At 40.2% G+C, this 15407-nt stretch overlaps 1 long non-coding RNA gene across 2 annotated transcripts; it reads left to right on the forward strand.

The window, feature by feature from the left end:
- The first annotated feature begins 5278 nt into the window (after positions 1-5278).
- Positions 5279-14002, forward strand: LOC311593279. 2 transcript variants are annotated; one of them, XR_014777648.1, is made up of 4 exons: positions 5279-5452; positions 5853-5927; positions 6609-6772; positions 11168-14002. It is a non-coding gene; the product is annotated as an uncharacterized lncRNA (long non-coding RNA). The 2 variants fall into 2 exon arrangements; XR_014777649.1 differs by lacking the exon at positions 5853-5927.
- The last annotated feature ends 1405 nt before the right edge of the window (positions 14003-15407 follow it).

Below are 15407 nucleotides of genomic sequence, written 5' to 3' on the forward strand. Positions count from 1 at the left end.
GATAGGCTGTGGTCAGATGGTAGGGGAGGAGGTATCCCTGTCAGAGGTCTAGGGAAGGGAATAGGGCAGAAGAGGGAGGGAGGGTGGCAATGGGAAGACACAACTGAACAGATAACAATTGGGACGTAATAAGAATAAATTATAATAAAATTTTAAATGAAAAAAAAGGATCCATTGCCTCTTGCCTCTTCAAGCACTAGACTCATTTACATACCCACAATATATATATAACTAAAAATAACAAAAATAAATATTTTTGAAAACCTTAAGCTGAATAGGCTGGAGAGATAGTTCAGTTGTTAAAAGCATTGGTTGTCCTTCCAGGGGTCTTAACTTCAAGTCCCAGCACCAACATGATGGCTTAAAACCATCTATGGTACCAATTCTGGGAGATACGACATCCTTTTCTAATTTTCTTTGCCAACAGACAAACACACTTGGTATACACAGGTCCATGTAAATAAAAAAACGTTTTACATTCATAGACTAAATGAATTTTAAAGAAAAAGATTTTAAATTAAATGTGGAGACAGACAACCATGTACTTAATTTTTGTTTTTTTTTTTCATTTATTTATTTATTTATTTATTTATTTAATCACTTTACAGCCTGATTGAATCTCTTTCTCTTCTCTTTCCCAGTCCTACCTTCAATCCTCTCCTTTTCTCCTCAGAGAAGAGGAACCTCCCCACACACACACACCCCATGTGTACCAACCCACCCTAGCACATCAAGTTACAGGGTACATCCTTTCCCACTGAGTCCAGACAAAACATCCATCCCAGCTGGGGGAAAGGGATACAAATGTAGGCAACAGAGTCAGAGACGGCCCCTACTCCATTGGTTAAGGGACTCAAATAATGACCAAGCTTCACATTTACTACATGGGTATAGGAAGCCTACACACAGCCTATGCCTGCTCATTGGTTGGTGGTTCAGTCTCTGTGAGCCCCCATGGACCCAGGTTAGTTGACTCTGTAGGTGTTCTTGTAGTGTCCTTGACCCCTCCAACTCCCTCAAGCCTTTCTCCCACATTCCACAGAACTCCCCATGCTAGGCCTACTGTTTGGCTGAGAAATTTTGCATGTTTTTCTATCAGCTGCTGGATGGAGCCTCTCAGAAGGCAGTTATGCTAGGTTCCTGCCTGCAAGCACAGCAGAGTATCATTGATAGTGTTAGGGGTTGGCTCCCTCCCATGGGATGGGTCTCAAGTTGGGCCAGTCGTTGGTTAACCATTCCCTCAATCTCCATTCCAACTTTATCCCTACACCTCTTGTAGGTAGGACAAATTTTGGGCTGAAGTTTTATGGGTGGGTTGACAACCATGTATTTAAAAGACTACACTGAGTGTTTCTTAAGAACAAAGCAAGTATTAATTATAGAACTATTTTTGTTTTATTTTATACTAGTTTTGGAATACAGTACTAAAATTTTTTTGTGTGTTCCTCTACACTCGTGGTGGGATATCTTACATGAATAAGGTATGGGTAAATGCTTATACAAATAATAATTTTCTTATGAGACTAATGAAGCCAGAGCTAATACAAAGAAAAGACAAAAGGAAAGAAAGAAGGAAAAGAAAATGATGTGTCTCATTTTAAGTACAGGAAGAAGATGGTCCAATCAGAGTTTACTAATACCAGCAACACAAAGTGTAGTATTTTAAAACAAACATGTTCGTATTTCTGAAAAATGTTCTGTGTAATAGAAACAGTATTTCAACAATTCCTTAAGCCTAAATGAGATACTACTAAATTGCAATCTCTATTTCCAAATATATCATGCTTAAATAAGAAAACCTAATCATTTTTATTTTTATTATAAGGAAAGAGATAATACTCTAGAATTTTTGGTAAAATAAATACCCATTTTAAATTGATAAGCTGTCTTTCTCATATCCTGGGCTCATTGCTAATTTACAGAACCTGTTTTATAGCCTCGATGTTTTTGTGACATTCATAACTGAACTTCTGCAAAGAAGGAAAACTCAAGTCTAAATAATGTCACTCAAAACAAAAACTAAAATATTAATTCTTGGAAGTAACAGAACAACATGAAATTTTATGTCACATAAAAGGCATAGGGCAGGAAAATCATTTCATTGAGAATATATTTTACGTCTCAAAAGGTCAGTGGAACTCATGTAAGACTTTGTTGTTGTTGTTTCATTTGTTTTGTTTTCCAAGACAGGGTTTCTCTGTGTAGCTTTGGTTGTCCTAGACTCGATTTGTAGACCAGGCTGGCCTCGAATTCACAGCGATCTGCCTGCTTCTGCCTCACCAAGTACAAGGATAACCGCCTGGCTCATGTAAGTTCACAGAAGGTGACACAGTTATCAATTCTCAGAAAATAGTTACTATGTCAGAAATTTTCACTGTGTGAACTATGTAGAAAGCATTTTAAAAAAGTAAAGTTCTATGCTAGCTTAGATAATTCAATGACTTAGCAATAAAAAGTGTGGTGCCACCAGCAAACAGAAGCAAAATCATATTTAAGATGCTGATGTCTGGAGCCATAAAATATGCTTTCTCAAGTTCCTGGCCATAAAAAGGTAAGAAATATAAGTCTAGATATGCCTGGCGGTACTCATTTTTAATATCAGCACTTGAGAGGCAGAGTTGACTGACATTTGTGAGTTCCAGGCCAGCCAGGCCTACATCATGAGACCCTATTTCACAGAAGAAGAAAACAAAAGAAAAAAAAAAGAACCCTAAGTCTAAATATACTGTTTAGAAACAAAGAGGCAAATCAGAGAATCAACATCACAAGATGAAAATGCATATTCCTGGCAGTGTGGCTTGGATGGGGGAAAGGCAGCAGGCAATTTACAGAGCTCCATCAGCTTTGACTTAGAGGGGAAAAAAATAATGAAAGGAGTAAAATTCTGGAAATGAGGATACAGTATGATGTATTTCAAAATGTATAATATAACACAAAAGTTTATTCTTAATTTTCCCTATGTTGTACAAAAAATAAAAATAAAAATGTCAGGCTTGTAATATAAGGAAGAGAGGAAAGAATGCTGAATAAAACATGCCTTGCCTTCTGACGGAAATTCCGAACAGTTTTTGTTTCAATTAAATAAATTATGTTTGGAGGTACATTCTGGCCTTCTTTTGTTATTTAAATTTCAAACCAGAAGCTTCCAACATGTCATCAAATGTACTTCTACACTGCTGTTTCCTTCTAACCTTCAGATTTGGCCAGACTTTGTCAATAAATCTGCTGAAAATTGAATAGAAATCTCCCACAAGATGGCCCCTTTGAGTGCATTTCAAAGTGTTGATTATGAGCAGCAAGCGACTCTGGCTGAAATGAACAGCGCTCACAGCTGCTGCTTCTTTTCTGCCTCAAACCCGCTCATGTGATCCTTGAAAACAGAAGAAACAGCTTCTATGCTGATGGAAGAGACATTTGTAATTAATCATCCCCCCCCCCATACTGCTAAAATCCCCAGCTAAACAATAATGGCAAACAGGTGCCCTTGTTTCTTGTACAATTACATGGTCACCAGGCTCTTCAGGACTCACAATGGAAGGTGGGTGGCACAGCACCTAGTGCTTCGCAGACAACAGAGGATTCTGCCAGACAAAAGGCACTTACGGTTTGTGACAAAGGTGGAAGAGCTGGGTGGCCGTGGGAATCAGACCCACTTGGTCCCTGCTAACCATACAGATATTGAAATAATGGCTAGTTTAGTAGATAAGCATCCAAAGCTTTCAAAGAAAAATTAGCCTACGATCCATGTTTACCTTTCTTTAGAAAATTCCAATTTCTGAAATGTTTGCAAGAATACAATGAGCCCCCAAATATGTTTCTTTTTTTTTTTTTTTTTTTTTGTTTTGTTTTGTTTTTCGAGACAGGGTTTCTCTGTGTAGCCTTGGCCATCCTGGACTCACTTTGTAGACCAGGCTGGCCACGAACTCACAGCGATCCGCCTGCCTCTGCCTCCCGAGTGCTGGGATTAAAGACGTGAGCCACCATGCCCGGCTCCAAATATGTTTCAATGGCATTTGGCAGGTACTGAGTTTTTCATGTGTGTTTTTACTGTTTCTATTTGTGTGTGTGTGTGTGTGTGTGTGTGTGTGTGTGTATGTGTGTTTGTGTGTGTGTTTCCTGAGCAAGTCTAAAAGTAAATAGATGATTATCCAGGCCCTTGATTCCTGTTTGGTTGTGTCTCCTCTGTGAATATGTTTCAGCAAAATTCTCTTATTAAACACAGTGAAATGTGGAAGAAATTTGACAGATATAGAATATTCCTTTCTAATATACAGTTCAAAATTTTTCCCAGTTGTTTGTTTGTTTGTTTCTCAGGACAGGATTTCTCTGTGCAGCCCTGGCTGTCCTGGACTTGCTTTGTAGACCAGACTGGTGTCTAACTCACAGAGACGCCCCTGCCTCTGCCTCCTGAATGCTAGGATTATAGGCGTCACGACCGGAGTATTTTTGTTTTGTTTTGAATAAACAGCTTTTATAAGAAAAATAAAATATTGTAGAAATGCCAACATTTTAGTCCCGACTGTCCTGGAGCTCCCTCACTGGCTGGTCTAGAACTCACGGAGATCTCCTTGCCTTCGCCTCCTGGGTGTTGAAGGTAAAGGCACGCCCCACTGGCTCGCTTGTCCTCTATCACCTTGTCACTGAGCAAGCGCATAACCTCCCTAAGCCACCATGGTCTTATATGTAAAATAAGGACAGTTTTACAAAACAGAATTTTTTTTAAACTCTGGAAGAGAGAATGTATGTTAAGTGTATCCACGGTGATGATGTACAGGCTACAATTTAACTTTTAAAAGTTCAACTTTGGTTCAATGTAATTCCATGGAGACTACTTTTTTTTTTCCATTAAGCATAGAAAGAAAGAAAGAAAGAAAGAAAGAAAGAAAGAAAGAAAGAAAGAAAGAAAGAAAGAAAAAGCTTATGCTCCAAAGTTTGATCTCTAGGTTTGTTAAGGCTTGTAGCACGCTGGTTTCCAACTGAATGCTCTCATCCCAGCGCCAACGAGGGCATGTCACAGCTAATTATCTGTCATCACGCCCTGTTGCATAGGCGGTACCTTGCCTGCTGCTGCTGGGACCTCACGCTGTCTGTTGATTCATTTGCATTACCTCCTGAGAGTCTCTGCTGTGTGTGGAGCACACAAAGCGGAGCCCAGGGGCTAACTGGCAGGCCCGTCTGAACCGCGGAACGCTTCTCAGTCCCCTCCTCATTACTTAGTGAGTAATGTGGGGATGTTCGCTGCTTCACGCGCTCTGGCAATATAAACGGTCATCTGCTGCCTCAGCTGCTTCCCAGCGTCTGGGGTGCAGAACCACGTCGCAGGAGGAACTGCATTTGCACTTATGCAAATCGGGATGGGAGCGCCGGAGTTTGGCAGCATTCTTTCCAGAAGCCTCCTTGGCGGCTGTAGGCTGCACCGTCTGGCTGTTTGGTGCTTCCAGGGCTTTGAGAGGTAACCTCAAAATAGATCTCACATGGCTCAAGTTATCCCCATGGCCTTGTACTAAGGAAACGCTCCCGCTTTTCCCAACGTCTTTAGTGCTCCAGGTTCAGGATCTCTGACAACCACAATATTTCACTTTCATCTCTAAAATATACACTTGAGATAGAATAGGCTTATGTATATCCAGCTTTTAAAATTAAAGGGATCCAGATAATATTTGAAATAGATAAATAAATTCCTACAGAGCATCTACACATAGCAAAACCACCAAACTGTTGAATATATATTTATATTCATACATTCAATATATATTCATATATATTATAGTCCCAATAATAATTTTATTATCTCTATGCATAGTGTCTAGCTTTCAAGCAGTAAAATGAATTTTATTCAGATTTTTCTTCAGTACCTTTCAGCTACTCCCAGCAAAAATGAGCTTCATGGCAGAGCCCAGAAGTGACAGAGATACCACTTTATCTAGGTATGAGATCTTAGTTCACGAATGGGGAGGAATTCTTGTTTCTTTCTTTCTGTCTCTTTCTCTTTGCTTTTTCTTTCTGTTTCTTTCTCTATGCTTTTATGACAAAGTAATTCTGTAAAAAATTTTCATAATCAACTTATAGAACAAGAGAAAAAACTATGCATGGTAAAAATTAATAATAATAATAAATAAATAAACTTGAAAATGGGTCAGAAAACTGCTATAAAACCGGCGGAGAGCCTTGGCACTTGGAGCCGATTTCCTCTAGGTGTCAGTGTCGTCCTAGAATTTACAAACCCTAGCTGTAAAGTGAAAATGGAGAGCACAGTAAAATGTTTACTGCCAGCCCATACTATGTATGCATTTGAACAGTTTTTCTTTTGAAAACTGAACTGAATTTGCAACTCTGAATGTTCATGTGAAGATGCAGAATAGATTTTGTTCCAGGCGAACAACATGTATTTCTACAAACACAGGCTGTTTACTGCAACTTTCCAGGCCATTTGCAATGCTGTCATTCATTGTAAGATGATGTCACTGAAGGACATCCTATAATGACATTAGCATTTCAAAAGCCCTACGAGTCTCATTAGCTTAGGTGGCTAATGATATAATGCATGATTACTGGACTCAATCAATCTGCCATTGACATATAGTCTTGCCTTACACTTTTATCACTAGCAACATCAAATATTAGAAGAAAGGCAACATGTGAAGATATGAACGAAGTCTGTGGCTGCTATTTATAATAACATGTGCTCTCTAAAACGCCATAACCCAGTGTTCTCCAGCCACAGAACCACTGTTATCTTCTTCTCCAACAATGAAATAATCTCACAGGGCTAGTAAGTATATTTCAAAAACTGCATTACCCTTATCTTAATTTTTCTCCAAACTTTTTTTTTTTGAAAACTGTCAAAGCCCCAGGAAATTAGAAAAGGAAAATACTGATTGTTAACACATATCTTTTTTCTTTTTTTTATTAATTTATTCTTGTTACATCTCAATGGTTATCCCATCCCTTGTATCCCTCCCATTCTTCCCTCCCTCCCATTTTCCCCTTATTCCCCTCCCCTATGACTGTTCCTGAGGGGGATTACCTCCCCCTGTATATGCTCATAGGGTATCAAGTCTCTTCTTGTTGACACATATCTTATCAGGCTCATCAGCGAACATTTTCTGATATTTTGTTTCTCTAAATAAATACTCTGATATACAATTCGTTTTTTTGTTTGTTTGTTTGTTTTTGTGACAGGGTTTTTATGTGTCACCTTGACTGTCCTGGAACTCATTCTAGAGATCTGCTTGTCTCTGCCTCCCTCCCGAGTGCTGGGATGAAAGGCATGTGCCACCACCGTCAGGCTGTTGACATTTAATTTTAATAAAACATAGTTCTGTGATAACAATAGAAGTCATTGCCTTTCAACAACCTTGGACATAAGCTCTCTTGTTTATCATGATGATTGTTTGTTTGTTTGTTTGTTTTTGGCTTTGTTCTGTTGTTTGTTTGTTTGTTTTTTGTTTTGTTTTTGGTTTTTTAAGAAAGGGTTTATCTGAATAGTTTGGCTTTCCTGTACTCGCTTTGTAGACGAGGATAGCCTCAAACTCACAGATGTCCATCTGTCTCTGCCTCCCTGAATGATGGTATTAAAGGCATGCACCACCATGACAGGCTATACATTGAGTTCTTAATAACATGGAAAAAGCAGTGAATTCTGGTGTGAATGGAAGGCCAGAGGCCAAGGTCTAGCACTAAATCCCATAGCACAAGCTTCAAGTCCTAGGGAGATAAGACCAAGGCCTTTGAAATCCCTGTGGCCACTCACTGTGGAGCTGTGGAGCCAGCTCACTCTCTATCTTCTGAACACAGGATGTTCCCAGCCTCATACCAGTAACTACACTCCTACAGAAGGCAGCCACAAATGCTGGCAATTCAAATGAAACATAAAATGTTCTAATGTCAGCATAGACAACTTCCTCAAATGATGGCAAAATACAAAGTTGCTCCTTATCTTTAAGCCAGAAAGAGTTAAGATTAGAGAGAACACTGTGGTAGAAGTAAATAAATACATATTTATTCACTTCTCAGCTTGAATTAGTGACAAATTCTTAGCCTGTCCTGGGCTTCTGGGCTTCTCAATATGTGTCATGGCCCCATCAACAACACAATTGGTCGTGTTACTCACAGTTAAGACCAAAACTCTCCAAACAATAGAGTGCAACCATGTCTTCAAACTATAAAATAAAAGTAAGCAAGGTGCATTAAGCCTAGGCAGGCAAATGTGTGAGGCCAGCTGCGTATACATAAAGTTCCAGGCCACCCTGAGCTACATGGTGAGACTCTGTCTAAAAAATAAAAACAAAACACACCATGTCTTTATTTAAATAAAGATTTTCAATGTAACATTTTAATAAACCTCCACAGTGACTATTTTATATGTTTAAAATACTACGACGGCTGCTCTTCCTTGTCAACATGACTACATCTGGAATTAACCAAAATCCAAAAGATTGGGTACACCCGTGAAGAAATTCTTCATAGTTAAATCGCCTGAAGTGGGAAGGCCTACTCTTAGTCTGGATCTTTTGGGATGGGAAGGTGCACTTTTAATCTTGCCCATACACTATCCTGCCAGCCTATCTCCAGGATATGCAAGAAGGATGCTTTCTCTCTTTGCCTGCCTTTGCTCTCACTGGCAAGTCTGTTCCCTCACCCCCACCCCCGACATTAGAGCTTGATCCTTCAGGATGTCCGCATATACTGAAGACCAGCTGAGACATCAAGCCTCATGGACTGAACAGCCACTGGATTCTTGGACTTTGTGTTGGTAGACAGCCAGCGTTGGTCTAGTTGAACCATCTTCTATAAACTACTCTAATAAATCCAGTATATAACCCAGTTAATCTCTCAACTTTTAAGTCAGTTTTGCTGAGCTGAGGCCAGCCTTTGCTCAGGACTACCCTTCCTGTCAAGGGTAGGCCGAAATCCTGCTTAGCACTCCTGGCTCCTAGAATGCCAATGCTTTCCCTCCTTGGCTCCTGTGCCTTCCTCCACCTATAAACCCTGAGGCCTGCACCTCCCACTTCTAACTGTGTCCATTTGCTTCTGTCACAAGGCCTTCTTTGTTTCTGTTTATTCAATCTTAGCTTGCCTCCACCATGTCAGGAACTGAGTGATTGCATTTCAGACCCACCAAGGGAACCCAGGATAATCTCCACGTCTTCCGATCGCAATCACCTCTGCAAAGTCCACTTTATCCTATGAGGTAACACTCCCAGATTCCATGGATGAGGGCCTACAAACAGTGCATAGGGTCGTATTTTTCAGGCATTCTTCAGCCCTTCACAAACAGTTCCTTTGTGAGAAACTGGCGCAGCTATTACTAGCAGAGAAAAATGAAGCCACTTCCAGACTCTTCATCTTTCTTTAGCAAATTCTCATGAAAAGTTTATCCTTACCTCTCTTCTGGCGATGATTGAGGGCAATAAATGAAGACCATAATGCTGACTGAAGGATTCTAAGTCACTCTCATAAATCCTGAATATATTTCCTGCTCTTCAGTTATTTCCCTCCTATCCACAGGATGCTATTTCTGGTGGACGTTGCTTGTGCTCTAACTTCTTTGGTCTCACCCTTCACATAGCTTGAAATTCTTCTTCATAAGTCCAGTTTGTTTGCTTTTTTTTTTCCTTTTCTCTAATAGTCACATAATTAAAATGCTTACACTACCCACATCAAACACTCAAAACAAGACCTCACATTTTTTTTTTTTTTAATAAACAATGGACCAGATGTGGTGGTGCAAACCTTCAATCCTAGCACTCAGGAGTCAGAAGCAAGAAGAGTGCTGTGACTTTAAGGCCAGAGTAAGCAATGCAGGTCCAACCTACATGGAGAGCTCTAGGTAGCCAAGCAACACAGGCCTGATCTACATGGAGAGCTCTGGGTAGCCAAGACTCCACTTTGAAACGTTTCTAGCAGCAGCTTTAAATTTACATGGAAGCATGAGCAATCCCAACTAGCCAAAGAAACCTTGAACAGAGCAAGCAATGCTAGAGTTGTCTCAGTACCTGATTTCAAGACATACTCTCAAAAAAAAATTAAAAATTAAAAAAAAAAATACTTGAGAGAAATTGTCCAATAGCTAAGATGTGAAATTAACCTACATACCTGTCAACAGGTTAATAAAGAAAATTTGATACACACACAAGTAGTGTAATATTTTCCAGCCATGAATAAAGAGAAATCCTGCCATTTGCAACAAACATGATGGAAGAACACAATGTTGTTTAGTGAAATAAGTCCCACACACAAGAAAGAGACCACATGATTTCCTCAAAAGCTGAAAGTTGTCAAAATGTATGTAAAGTAGTCATTACTGGGACTGGAGAGATGGCTCTGAAGTTAAAAGCACTTGACTCTCTTCCAGTAATGCCAGGTTTGGTTCTTAGCACCAACATCAGGTGGCCCTCAACCACCTCTTAACTCAATTTCCAGGAGATCTGACACCCCATTCTGGTCTTAGGGCACCAGGAATCCTGGCTTTGTACATACATATGAAGTAAAAGTAAATAAACACTTTAAAGAAGTAATTCCTAAGGTTCATTTATCTTCAAAATATGGCCTGGCTCTTCTCTTCTTTTTCTCAAATCCTTTACTAGACCATCAGAGCATTCACTTCTTTTCAGATAGCTCTGTTCCCTCCTTTGGTTGTGGAGTTATTAGAGGTTTTGGTTGGTTGGTTTTGTGTGCGTGGGGGGGGGGGGTCATCACTGTTTTGTGTGTGTAGGTATATATGACAACCTCAAGGAGTCCAGGCTTGCCTCACTACAGAGTTTATTTTATTTATTTATTTATTTACTTATTTTTTGGTTTTTTGAGACAAGATTTCCCTATGTAGCCTTGGCTGTCCTACACTCACTTTGTAGACCAGGCTGGCCTCAAACTCACAGCGATCCATCTGCCTCTGCCTCCCGAGTGCTGGGATTAAAGGCGTGCACCACCACGCCCGGCTTCACTAAAAGGTCTATGACATTTTCTTCCGAGAAGCTTTGAGGATATTAACACATGGCGGAAATCACTAGTGTGGTTGTATAAAACGTGTATTAACTGCTTAAGTTGAATAAGTATTTTCAATACAAGTAGAGCTGTGCTATTTTATTTGGTAATAGTGTTTTGTTCTTTTTATTTTTCTTTTTTCTCCTTTGTTCTTCTATTTCTGTACTTTCCTGCTTCTTAGGGTTCCACCAGCAAAAATCACCCAGTCCATACAGCCTTCCCCAGTGTCCATAAGGTGTGGTCATCTTGGGACATAGCCCTCCTGCCCTAATTGTGAGTCTTCTGTGCATTCCAGTTTTCTCAAAGGATATTCTTGGCTGTTTTTGCTCTTATTTTTATTATGGAATCCACATCCTGCTGCTCACTCAGCACAGAGTAATGTCTTCTGCACTTAAGCATTTATCAGACTGAATTAATCTGACCACAGTGAATTTTCGGAGCCTTTTTTCTGTAATACATTTCATCTTCCACCAGGGGGCACTACGTCATTTTCTAAAAGGATCATCTCGCCAAAAAACTGGGAACCCAGGCAATTACAGGGATGCAGGTCAGTCAGTGCACTGTCTACCACCAGGATGCAGCGCGGGAGGAGGCGGAGGGACGCACTAAGAATTAGGCAGCTTTCTAATTAGGTAGGCAAGCAAAAAGAGGGCCTCAGATATATAATAAAGATGGCGTTTTCCCCATGGCTTTTTCCTCATACTACCAACAAAGACCTAAAGAAAACTAGCAGTCTGTTTCTTCTGCCCTAGCGCCATCACCACTGCACCCACACAAGCACTGCTGTATGAGTTCAAGGCCTGATCCAAACATCTTTAGCCCAAAGTTGTGGGCCTACCAGTCTCCCTGTCTTTTTCAAACCGACCAACCGTAAGTTAGGGTAGGAGTACACTCATGTCTCCTCACTCCCTAACCAAAGCCTTTTTCACTGGCTGATGCTGGTTGCTGCGTTTGAGATGGTCCCTGCCCATCCTTTCCTTTCCTTGACAAATCCAATCCAGGACCCTACAGTGTGACTTGTTCCGTTGAGCAGGCTTCTTCTCACAGCTACCCATTTTTGAGTGCAAGATGCAGTTGCCCATGTTGGTATTTCATTTTTGCTTTTTACAAAAACAAAAGAAGAAACATTAAACTAGTGGATAACTACTATACCCAATCCTCCTCAAGAAAACGGGCTTACTATTTTTGTTTGTTTGTTGTTTGGTCACCCTGCTATCACTCAAAATACAAAATAATTCACACAAACACACACTCACACACATAAACACACACATTTATACACATACTCACATACACATATGTACACATACACACACACTCACACCCATACACACACTTATACACATTCACAAACCACACACACTCACACACATACACACTAACACACAGACACACACTCACAAATACACACACACATACACACACACACACACACACACACACACACACACACACATCAAAATTTTAATTTTCCATTCAGGCCAAAACAGGGGTGTTTGCAGTCCGATTGTCAAAGCCCCTGCCCTGTACAGTTTTACCCCCTGACACTTGTGGTCTCAATCTATGCATATTTACCTTTAAACTGTGATGTAAAGGATAAGACACCATGCTGTTCACCATGTGTGCAAAAAAAAACCCAACCAAACAAACAACCCCCCCAAAAAAAAAAAACAGTAAAGAGAGAAAGGAGGGATGCTCTGGAGAAAGCATAAGGAAGTAGGGGAGAAGCAAGAGGTGTTGAAGAAAGCATGCTTAGAAAAGAGAAAGCAAGAAGAAACAGGAAATGCAGCATTTCACTAAAGACTAATGATTCTGCCTGTCTCTTTAGCATGGCTTGAGAGGAACCCCTGTTTCCTGGGGGCATTGGCTCTAGGCCAAACTGATAGAACCAGCCCATCTGGAACACCAGTGCCAGCCCAGCCAGGCCAGAGTCTACATCCAAGCCAGCATTTTTTTTTTTTTTTTACTCTAACAAAAAGACTACTGAGCCAAGCCAGAATCTAGTTTTCTTGATGGTGATGGTTTTGTTGTTGCTTTGTTTTGTTTTGTTTCTTCATTACTTTGGTGTTTGTTTGTTTCCTAAGCCTTAGAACTATGGCACCTAGGCCAGCCTTATGCCTTCATCAGTCTCCTGTCTCAGTTTCTCAAGTGCTGGGCTTCCAGTGATGAGCCACCATACCTGGTTTCCAACATTTTTTTTTTTTAAATGTGAAATAAGCCATTAAACTTAATTTTCCAAGCTACAAAACTGGTTTTGCCTGGCTCGCTTGTTGCTAGGGGAGTCACCTTCTACAGGCTTTCAGGCAAAGTGGTGACAGCAGGACAAACATGACGTTGAGACATGGGGTAGGCATGAACTACAGGAAAGCATCCTACACAGGGAAAAAACACAACAGAACAGAAGAAAACAAAAGAAGGCCTCATTTTAAAAACGTTCCTTAGCACTCAGGTATTTGCCCGACGGAACACGACCTGCGACGACTTGCACCTCTGAGACACTAAAGCAAAGGACACCGAGCAAGGAGTGTCCAGTTCAAGAAGTAGCTCATTCCTAAAATACCACAGCTACCGACTCTCTCTCCTGCCTTAAAGCCTTTGACCTCTGATAAACATGTACATGTACGGGGCAGGTGACTCTTGAAGTCTTATCAGATATTTGAATCTAAATAATACTGTTATCAGGTCCCATCCCTTAAAGTAGCATTTTTAAAAGGACGTTGGGAGAAAAGGTCCCTATAACCTGGAAGGGAAAGAAGAGGCTGCACAGAGTGCGGTAGCTCTGGGGTTTCCTGTACAGCCACTGTCAGCCATGCTGAAGTTCATGTTTTCATGTATTTGTTTCCATTTGTGAATAAAATGAAACAGAAATGTAAATTTAAAAAAAATCAGAGTACCAGAGCTTTCACTCAGATAAAATCTATCTCTGCCAATTTCTCAGATAATGAAACCAAAGATTACGTTATTAATGGCCGCTCTACCGGAAAGAGAACTGTCGGGGTTTGAAATCCTTGTCAAAACAGCCACCTCAGGTTCACAGTTCATACCTATATGTCTAGATCCTTCTCTTTTGTCATGGCACACACACTAATATCTTTACTGTATGTAAAGAAAATCTGCAAAGCACACTTTAAATTCATTTTCTGGCAGCCACGATGTCACTGAAATTATCTTGGGCAGGGTTACTCCATCAACTTATCTTTACAACCCAAAGTTCTCCTCTTTGTTGTCCCAGACATTTTCTGCCTCCTTCTAAAGAAGCTTAAATGGTGAGATGCTATTAGGGAAACCTAAAAGCAATATTAAGCTGCCTTCCTTTTATTTATATTTAATTCCCAAGTTAATACAATGAATTAGAGTCTATTATATAAATAAAAATAGAATAATAAAAAATAAACATTAAATTACATTTAATTTTCAGAATTAAATATAGAGGCCGAAGCTGACCCTGTCACTATTTCCAAGTTTTACCACCACAGCTTGATGTGACTGTGACCAGCATTTTTCAGAAAGGATGGAACCTCAGAATCTTCCTGAGGTCATGGGCACTAGGGTCTCGGTCTTCTTGGACAGATGCTAAAACATATTTCTAGCAATAAAAAGAGAAAAGCAAATGCATCAAGATTCTTTGTAATCCTGCAGTGTTTGGCAATGCAACAACAGGCTAGCTTTCATCAATGCCTTTTAAAACCCAGAGCTTCTGGTAAATTCCACAATGATACAAGGCCTCTTTAGAAATTTGTTCGATCTTAGTTGTCTCTAAATGTGGTTGGCTACCACTTTTTTTCAGATTGATCAAATTAACTACTTATTTTAAAATCTTTTTTCAACAAAGACTGTATAGGCTGTAGCAAGGGTCTTACTATGGGCTCAATGCTTGCATTCATTTCTAGCAGGCATAAGGAACTCTAATTCACAAGAGGCAGAGACCAGGAGTTCGTAATGCAAAGCTGTGTCATAGCAAGCTCATAAGCAACTGCTGTGATTAGAGTTCCGGCAAGTGTCTGTAGGAGTCAAGTTCAAGAGCCAGATGGTGCTAGAAACAAAGCTGCCCCAGGAAGCACCTGGCATCTTCCTTTCTGAGAGTCTGAGGCACAGCCAAGCTGCTTGTCCTTAGAGGAGTCAGTGTAGAAAGAAAAGGGAGCTCTGCCTTGTCCCATCTCAGTGTCACTGCCAGGATCCTTGACAGAAATGAGGGAGTAATAAAAGAAAGCTATAAGCAGCAAAGCAGACTAAGAGAATAACATAAAACTGCTGAAATACTGGTTTAATCAAAGAATGTTCATAGGGAAATGAAGACATAACTAAATGGGTAAAATAGAGTGCTTCTATGTTCAGATTGCTGAAGAATGAAGGAGCACAGGGAAACAAGACTGAATAAAGAAATGTGATAAGTGGGCCGGGCGTGGTGGCGCACGCCTTTA

This window comes from Acomys minous (genome assembly GCF_964271855.1).
Source record: "Acomys minous genome assembly, chromosome: 1".
Classification (NCBI taxonomy): domain Eukaryota; kingdom Metazoa; phylum Chordata; class Mammalia; order Rodentia; family Muridae; genus Acomys; species Acomys minous.